We start from the raw sequence: 8,409 nt of genomic DNA, 5'->3' as shown, positions 1-8,409 counted from the left end.
AGAAGATAATGGGAAAGAGAGAGACAGCGGAAGAGGTAGGAGGGAGGGAATGGGGGAAAAGAGCAGGCTCTGGGTGACTGTGAGCTTTGCCTAAACTCATATCTTTAAACTGAATTCCAAAAGCTAATCACTGGCTATCAAGAGGCAGTTTCTCAGAGCCAGGTCTGTCTTGGGATCTCTGGATACCATCTGGGCTATGGGAATTGTATTTGCTAGGGGGGTAAGGTGTGAGCCTTCTTTCTTTGGTGAGCCATATATTGTTCCCTCTTTCCTAAATAACCTTGCCTTTGCTCAGCCATTGCCACTTTCGCGGTTCACAGGGAAGGTGAAGGGAATCTTTGCATTGCATGCAGAGGGTAATCCACATTAGTTTTTGCATTGGGGTCCATGTTTGCTATACATACCTATAATAGCAGTGGGACTTCCTGCTGATTAGTCCCACCCAAGTGCTGAAGCTGGGGTGTCTCCTTTCTACGCAACCAAAGCCTCTCTGGATGTCAAGAACCTCACTTCTGACTGGTGGAGTGTCTTGGTTCCTTGCAAACGGGGCAGGTATACATAAAGCAGTGGTGTCACAAGGCGAGTGCGGGGCATGCAGACCACACTGGTTGACACTCTCCGAGGGGGACAGCACCAAAATGACCGTCTATAAAATTTTTGTGCAGTGTTACCGTAGAAATTTATCGTTATTTATAAAAATAACCATGTAGTTAGCTATAACAACAAAAACATTTTTTGTAAGCCCAGCTCACACGTAGCAATATACCTACAAGGCTAAAACACTATGCTAATTTACTTTTTGAACTTTCTAATGCCCTCCAGTCAGAGCTGTCATTATTACCCACTACAATGATGCTTCAAATCACATGGTTTTGTCTGCATGCACTACAAGCAGGTGCCGTTGTTTTCATTGTTGCCTGTGTTTTTACAGTCACTGATTTTGTCAAAATTTCTGGTCTTTTAGCTACAATGTTGGGTAATTAGTATTTGTGACCCTGTATCAATAACTTTTTTGAAAATGAAGTTGTAATTAAAAGGAAAAAAGGAGCGATATACCGGAATTACGATTTAGGAGTAACATTAGTACAAAAAACATTACTAAGGATTCTAGTATGGGAGGAGACCCATGGGGGGGTGACACCATGAGTTGCCACATGGGGTGACACTAACCGTAGTGACGTCACTGCCATACAGGCAATTTAGATACAGCTTCTAGGTTGCATGAACACACATCATGATCCATAGGTAATATGCAAGCAGCTTTGATGGAAGGGTGCATTAATTATCTATTGCTGTGTAACAACATTACCGCAAACTCAGTGGCTTAAACAACAAAAATTTATTATTCGCAGTTTCTGTGGGTCAGGAGTCTGCGCCCAGCCGAGCTGAGTCCCTTTCTGTTCTCCAGTGAGCCATGACTATATTCTCTTCAATGAGATCTTGATCTCAACCCTAGACGTAGTGGCTGTTCCTTACGTATGTGATTCTTACATTCTTTAGAGCTCTCTATTTCTTCCTAGCCAATCCCTTGTTGCTCCAATCATCTGTTACAGTTAATAATTATTTCTATTAACCTTCTCATGTTCAAATTACTATGTGCTTTTGGCCTCCTAGTTGTACGCTGACTGATACAGAATTGGTACTAGAAGTGGTATGGTTCCAAGAGATAGAATGGTAAGATGGGATTTGGGGTTCTTTTGGTCATTATCTTTGGGTTTAAATGCAATGCTGTGCCCTTGTAAAATGGGAAACAGGATGCTCATACCCACGTCATGCAGTGCTATCAAAATTAATCAAGCTTTCACCTGTGGTTGTCTATGATAAAGTGTCAACTGAAGCATGTGTGTTAGTAGTCTGCTTTGGCATTGGGATTGGTCAGTTTTGCCATCCTGCTGGGCTTGAGGTGAGCCATCCAGAGGCGGGAGAGAGAAGATCCTACCACCACCAGTGAAGAGCAGCCAGAAGTGGAGAGAGTGTCCTTTGGACCCGAGATCCCTGCACTGAGAAACTCCTGGAACCAGGAGACAGAGAGAGAGCTCGAGAAGCGGTGGCAGAGAAATGATGGCAGGAGATGGTGTGGTGGGTTTCCCAGCCCACGGAGCGAGAAATCTGAATGCCTTTGGGCCAAGGCTTACTGGTGGAGTGGGGTGCCTCTGGGCATTTACTGACTGAGCTAAAAGAGCTTTGTAACATTTGCCTCAGCAGGGCAGAGGCTCAGGGCCAGGAAGAGGCCTGCAAGCAGGGCTAGGATGGGGCTGTCCTCATAGAAGAACTGTATCTTGAGCATTCCTCAACCTGAATTGTAACCTATTACTTCTCTAATAAACCTCATAATCATGAGTATTGTCTGTGAGTTCTGTGTGGCCTTTGCAATGAATTGTCAAACCCAGCAGAGAAGTAGAAGGTGCCATGGGTGGGATGGTTGGTGTCACATTTGGTAAAGATGGTGGAGAGAGGAAGCATGTCTGACCTCCACCTCATTGGGATCAACGTTGGGCTGTTGATTTTGATTCTCCTTTCCTCAAGTGAAGTTAGAGGAGGTCACACACTTTCCTCATGCCATTTTTACAGAGCCCAAGTGGCTGCTACAGTTGACCATTATGACAGTAACAACGATTATAAAGACTATGGTGTGGGATGGATTTCTTAAGTGCTCTTAAACACTTACAGAAAAAACAATAGAAAAGAAAACAAAAAAACCCCAAAGACAACAACCAATAAACTCAGGTACTTTACTTCTCTGCTCAAATAACACTCTGAGAACCTAAGAGTTTCCATGACAGCCTTAAAAAATTCTTTCAATTCTTTTGCCTATAGGCTTGATATTGCTGAAAATCAAACAGAATTTAATTTTGCAGGTTCCTGAATTATAATGACAGTTTAATCTCTCAGATTCTCAGGTGACAGGTAGGGCATTGATTGGGAAGGAATGGGATACTGAAACATAAAATGGGGTCAACATAGTTGGGCTCAGATAAAACTGAAAATCTTGAACCCCAAAGTCAAGCTGAACTTCTCTTACTAATGGAAGTAGCGTTCCCTCCTGCATCTGAGGAAACTAGCCTTCCATGCTTGTAAACCTTGTGATTACCTTGCCAGGGCAGATGACTTGAAAGGAATACCTATTCTCCTCAAGACCCAATCAAAGCACCTTCTAGGGCCACTCGACCCATAATCAGTATGAAATCTCAGCATGCTCCAGAGAGACAAGTACACACTAGCACCCGGGAGAAACTACATGCAAAAGAATTCCAAGACTTTGCTAATACATATCAACAAAAACCTGGGGAACACGAGTAGGGGTGAATTTTAAGCATGCTGGGCCAAGGAGGATGGAGTGTTACAATAGACCAGGCAGAATTCATTTATAAAAAGTCCATATATATTGTGTTAGCTCATCCATATGGAAGAGCATCCCAATAGCTTACCTGGTTGGTGGATGGAAACTTATTTAATGAGATTGAGATGCCTTAGTTTTCCAAGCATTCGGTAGAGGAAGCAATCAAAAGGCTTAGAAAATTAAGAATTTTGGATAGGATCTAGTGCAAACTGAGCACCCCCAACTATCCTCGTCCATGAAAAGATCCAGAAGAAACTCCTGCATTATGGCATTGAGAAATACATAAGTGAGGGGAGCACCTAAATCCTTGAAGAGCTTTGTAGTTACTATCCTTTGTAGGTCAAGTATGACTGTAGGAGCTGCCTCCATTTAAATGGGTTTCCTGATTTCAATGGGGATGATGTATTACAGAGTAACAGAGACAATGGTCAGCATTTAACCATCAAAGACAATGTGGGCACGTCTACTATAGAAGGAGCAAGATGTACCAATAATCAGAATGCCTTGGTCTGCAGAAATCTTTGGTGGTAACTAATTGATCATCGTATTCCCAAGAATAAAATAGATGGATAGCCTACTAGAGCATTGTTTGACCTATATAACAGGAAAAACTCTAGGACTGGTAGCCAAACATCTAACTTGAGTCACCAAAGTGGAGAGTCATGGAATTTTACCCAGTTTCCAAACCTAAGCCAATTCACAGATTTGGAGTCCCGTGATTGAAATGGAGGGTAGGTCACCTTAAGGAAGGGTCTTGCATCTTTGCCTCAAGTATATACTGTAAATCTTCCTCCAAGCACTCCTTAAAGGGATCTGCAGCCATTACTAGAGTGATGGTGCAATGGGGGAAAATGGAATACTTTCAGGAATCAGTGGACACTGGCTCTGAATTGACACTAATTCCTGGGGACCTCCAGTGCTACTGTGGTTCCCTCAGAGTAGGAGTTTATTGTCATCAGGTGATAGATGAAGTCTTGCCTTATGTCCAACTCACCTTAGGCCCACTTTTTTTGTGAGCCATTTCACCTGCCACAAAGTCCCTCATAAGCCTGCCTATTTCAAGTGGGGACTAGAGCAAGGGAAGTCTCTGTAGAAATTTCAGACTGTAGTATAAGCTGCTCTCCCCCTTGGAATCCCAATGCCCTGATGTAGGTTCCAACTGGTAGGCCTCCAAAATTGTAAACAGGGGTACCATGTACTTTTGTGTGGAAGCTAGGCACTAACTTGCCTCAAATACAGTGACTTGTACCTCAATAAAGATAAAGGTCTCATATGAGGCTTTCAAGTGTTTAAGGAAACTTCATCTTGGTCCTGAAAATCGCTCAGATCAGTCTCAACTCACGGTCCAGTGTGGTTAAGAATGATTGACTTGCCTTAGGTTTACTACTTGTGCACAAGGTGGAGTCTGTGCCATTGCTAATACATCCTGCTGTACCTGGATTAATCTCTCAGGCCAAATAGAAACATCAGTACAAAAACTTAAGGAGAAAGCCATTTGGCTTTCTAAGGAAAACCCTAATGGTTTATGGGAGTTGTTCAGCGGCTTGTGTCTAAGCAGGTTAACCTGATCCTGCTGCATGGAGTACTGTATTTAGTGTTGTTGTTGTTGCTGTGTGCTATCAAGTTGTTTCTGACTTACAGAGGCCCCATGTGACAGAGTAGAACTGCCCTGTAGCATTTCCAAGACTGTAGTCTTTGCAGGAGCAGATACAGTTTTTTTTTTTTACCACATGAGAGCCACTGGTTGATTTGAACCATTGACCTTTCTGTTAGAGCTGAGCGCTTGAGCATTGTGCCACCAGGGCTCATTCTGTGGGTAGCAGTTTTAACTAAATGCTGTATAAGTTATATTGAACAGATTGATTTCAGCCTCTATCAGTCAGATTAATCTGAGTGGATGACAGAGTGGAAAATTTGCCAGAAGTCTAGACAGGGTAGTAGTGAGCAGGGAGTATTGTTGGCAGATGACTCTCCACAGGTCTATCATGATTCTGTGCTTCTTGCAAACATAGTCCCTGATAGACTTTGCTCCAAACTACCTATTGCAGGATGTTTGTATAGCAGATAGCCTTGGAATATAGAGATAGAGTTTCCTTCCAGAGCATAGGGCAGTTTATTTATTGTCCAGTATAACAAAGATCCAATATTCTTTGAAGATACTCAGTATTGAATATTAAAATTACTGTTGACTACCAAAAGAATGAACAAATTAGTCTTAGAAAAAATACAATCAGAATGCTGCTTAGAAATGATGATGGCAACACTTTGGCTCACTTACTTTGGACATGTCATCAGGAAAGACAATCACTAGAAAAGGGTATCATGTTTGGTAGATGGACAATGAAAATGAGTGGAGACTTCAGTGAGATGAATTGACTCAATAGCCACAACAGTGGATTCAAACATACCAGGAATCATGAAGGTGGCACAGAACTGGGTAACGTTTAGATTTGTTATACATACAATCACCATGAGTCAGAGCTAACTCAACAGCAAGTAACTACAATAATAAAGATAATGTCTCTCTTTGGGGCAAAGGCCAGGCATGTTTCCTTGTTTATAAAATTTTTGAGTTTCCTAAAGTAAGAGTTCATCAACTGTGATGGAAACCTACTACATGCACACCATCCACCTGGGCTTCTCTGCATCATGGCACTTTGGAGGCAAGGAGAAGAGACACTAATATGACATTCATTCTGTTTGCTGTGCTATAAGGAGTAAAAGTCTTTGAATCTGAGCCAGGTGTCTCATGTTTTCTAACAATATCAACGGAACTGTGCATGCTAACTTGTTAGTTTGCAAGTGGAATGAAATTTCAGACCTATTTCACACTTCTTTTTCAGCTCTTTTTTTTTTTTATTGTACTTTTAGATGAAGGTTTACAGAACAAACTAGTTTCTCATTAAACAGTTAGTACACAGGTTGTTTTATGACATTGGTTAACAACCCCATGACATGTCAACACTCTCCCTTCTCGACCTTGGGTTCCCTATTACCAGCTTTCCTGTCCCCTCCTACCTTCTAGTCCTTGTCCCCGGGCTGTTGTGCCCCATTAGTCTGGTTTTGTTTTATGGGCCTGTTTAATCTTTAGCTGAAGGGTAAACCTCAGGAGTGACTTCATTACTGAGCTAAAAGTGTGTCAGGGGGCCATACTCTCAGGGTTTCTCCAGTGTCTGTCAGGCCAGTAAGTCTAGTCTTTTTTTTTAGTTAGAATTTTGTTCTACATTTTTCTCCAGCTCTGCTGGGGACCCTCTAATGTGATCCCTGTCAGAGCAGTCAGTGATGGTAGCTGGGCACCATCTGGTTGGACTGTAATCAGTCTGGTGGAGGCTGTGGTAGTTGTGGTCCATTAGTCCTTTGGACTAATCTTTCCCTTGTATCTTTAGTTTTCTTCATTCTCCCTTGCTCCTGAAGGGGTGAGACCAGTGGAGTACCTTAGATGGCTGCTCACAAACTTTTAAGACCCCAGACACTACTCACCAAAGTAGAATGCAGAACATTTTCTTTGTAAACTACCTTATGTCAATTGAGCTAGATGTTCTCTGAGACCATGGTCCCCACAGCCCTCCACCCAGCAATTCAGTCCCTAAGGCAGTTTGGATGTGTCTGGAGCTTCCATGATCCTGCCTTGTTATTTCACACTTCTTGATCAAGCCCATTACATATTTCTCCTTTACCCTCTGGAACAATTTTAAGGATGGTCAATAGAGGGAACTGGAGGAATACTGAAAAAGGAAGGGGTTACTCTTCCTAGTTCTGATGTGTTCCTCTTGCCAGATTCCTACCGTGCATGGTTGCTCTAGCACTGGGCTCCACTACATGGGTCTTTCAGTGAATGACTTCTCCAGTGCCTAGCTCCTGCAGTACGCCATGGCCACCAGCAACCAGTGGCCAGCACATCCCCTTTGTACCCTTCAGGTAGTTCTGCAGCATAGTGCCTTCAATGAGGCAATTTTCCATGAAAGGCTTCCCCGGCACCGCTTCCGGTGAGCCATGGTCATGCCCTCTAAATCATAAGGTTGGTCTTGTCCTAGGAGTAGTGATTATTCTTTATATCTGTGACTTCCTGTCCCTGTCTCCTGTTTGGACCTTGACTAATACAACATCTAAAGTTTTTTCTATTTCCTGCTCATACAATCTTATCAACCTAATGTCATAAATGTAGTGGACCAGTATGATGTTTTGTGGAATGTCATCATCGTGATATCTGTATTCTGTATTATGGCAGAATGCAGGAGAATTAACATAGTCTCAAGGCAAGACTGTAAAGGTATAGTGTTGACCCTCCTGAATAGAAGCAAATGGCTTCTGGCACTTCTTACAAATTGACTTTTAAAGAGCATACAAAATCTTAAAGAAATTGTATAAAGTTTTTACCCATGAGTTTCATCTATTGGTTCTCTAAAGTTCATTTTAAAAATGGCAGTTACATTGTAAATAATCCCTACTACTTTAGCTGTTGTGATTCCAGAGTATCTCAATAAAAAAAACCAAGTCAGTTGCCATTGAGTCAATTCTGACTCATGATGACCCCATGTGTCAGAGTAGAACTGTGCTCCATAGGGTTTTCAACGGCTGAGTTTTTGGAAATAGATCCCCAGGGCTTTCTTCTGAGGCACCTCTGTGTGGACTCAAACCACTAACCTTTTGGTTAGCAGCTGAGCACTTAACCATTTGCACAACCTTGGAGTATCTCAATATAGGCTTTCAAATTCCTATTCTAAACCACATTTCCCTCTTTAGAGAAGTGCATATTAGAGAGAAACCACCTGGGTTTAAGATGTCTTGGTTACTTTAAAAAGGTTTCTCTAAAACCAATATTTTGACATAACCTTCTGTTTGGCACAACGAGGTGTTATAAACCCCAGAGTGATGAGTTCTAGTATGAGCTGGGATGTAAGAGAGGTGTGCATTTCTTTTATAAAGCAAGAAGAGGACTATTGGGTAGGCAGGATTTTTCTCATCTCCACTGAAATTTTTTTTAATTGTACTTCAGGTGAAGGCTTACAGAACATAGTTTCTCATGAAACAGTACTACACATATTGTCTTATGACATTGGTTAACAACC

At 42.1% G+C, this 8,409-nt stretch overlaps 1 protein-coding gene across 1 annotated transcript in view; it reads left to right on the top strand.

The window, feature by feature from the left end:
• Window positions 1-8,409, top strand: part of LOC101357633 (arylacetamide deacetylase-like 4) — a 53,353-nt gene that overhangs the window by 17,403 nt on the left and 27,541 nt on the right.

The sequence above is a fragment of the Trichechus manatus genome, unplaced genomic scaffold (assembly GCF_000243295.1).
Source record: "Trichechus manatus latirostris isolate Lorelei unplaced genomic scaffold, TriManLat1.0 scaffold00048, whole genome shotgun sequence".
Lineage (NCBI taxonomy): Eukaryota > Metazoa > Chordata > Mammalia > Sirenia > Trichechidae > Trichechus > Trichechus manatus.
Note: the sequence above shows the minus strand (reverse complement) of the source record. Positions and strands in the feature narration are given on the sequence as shown.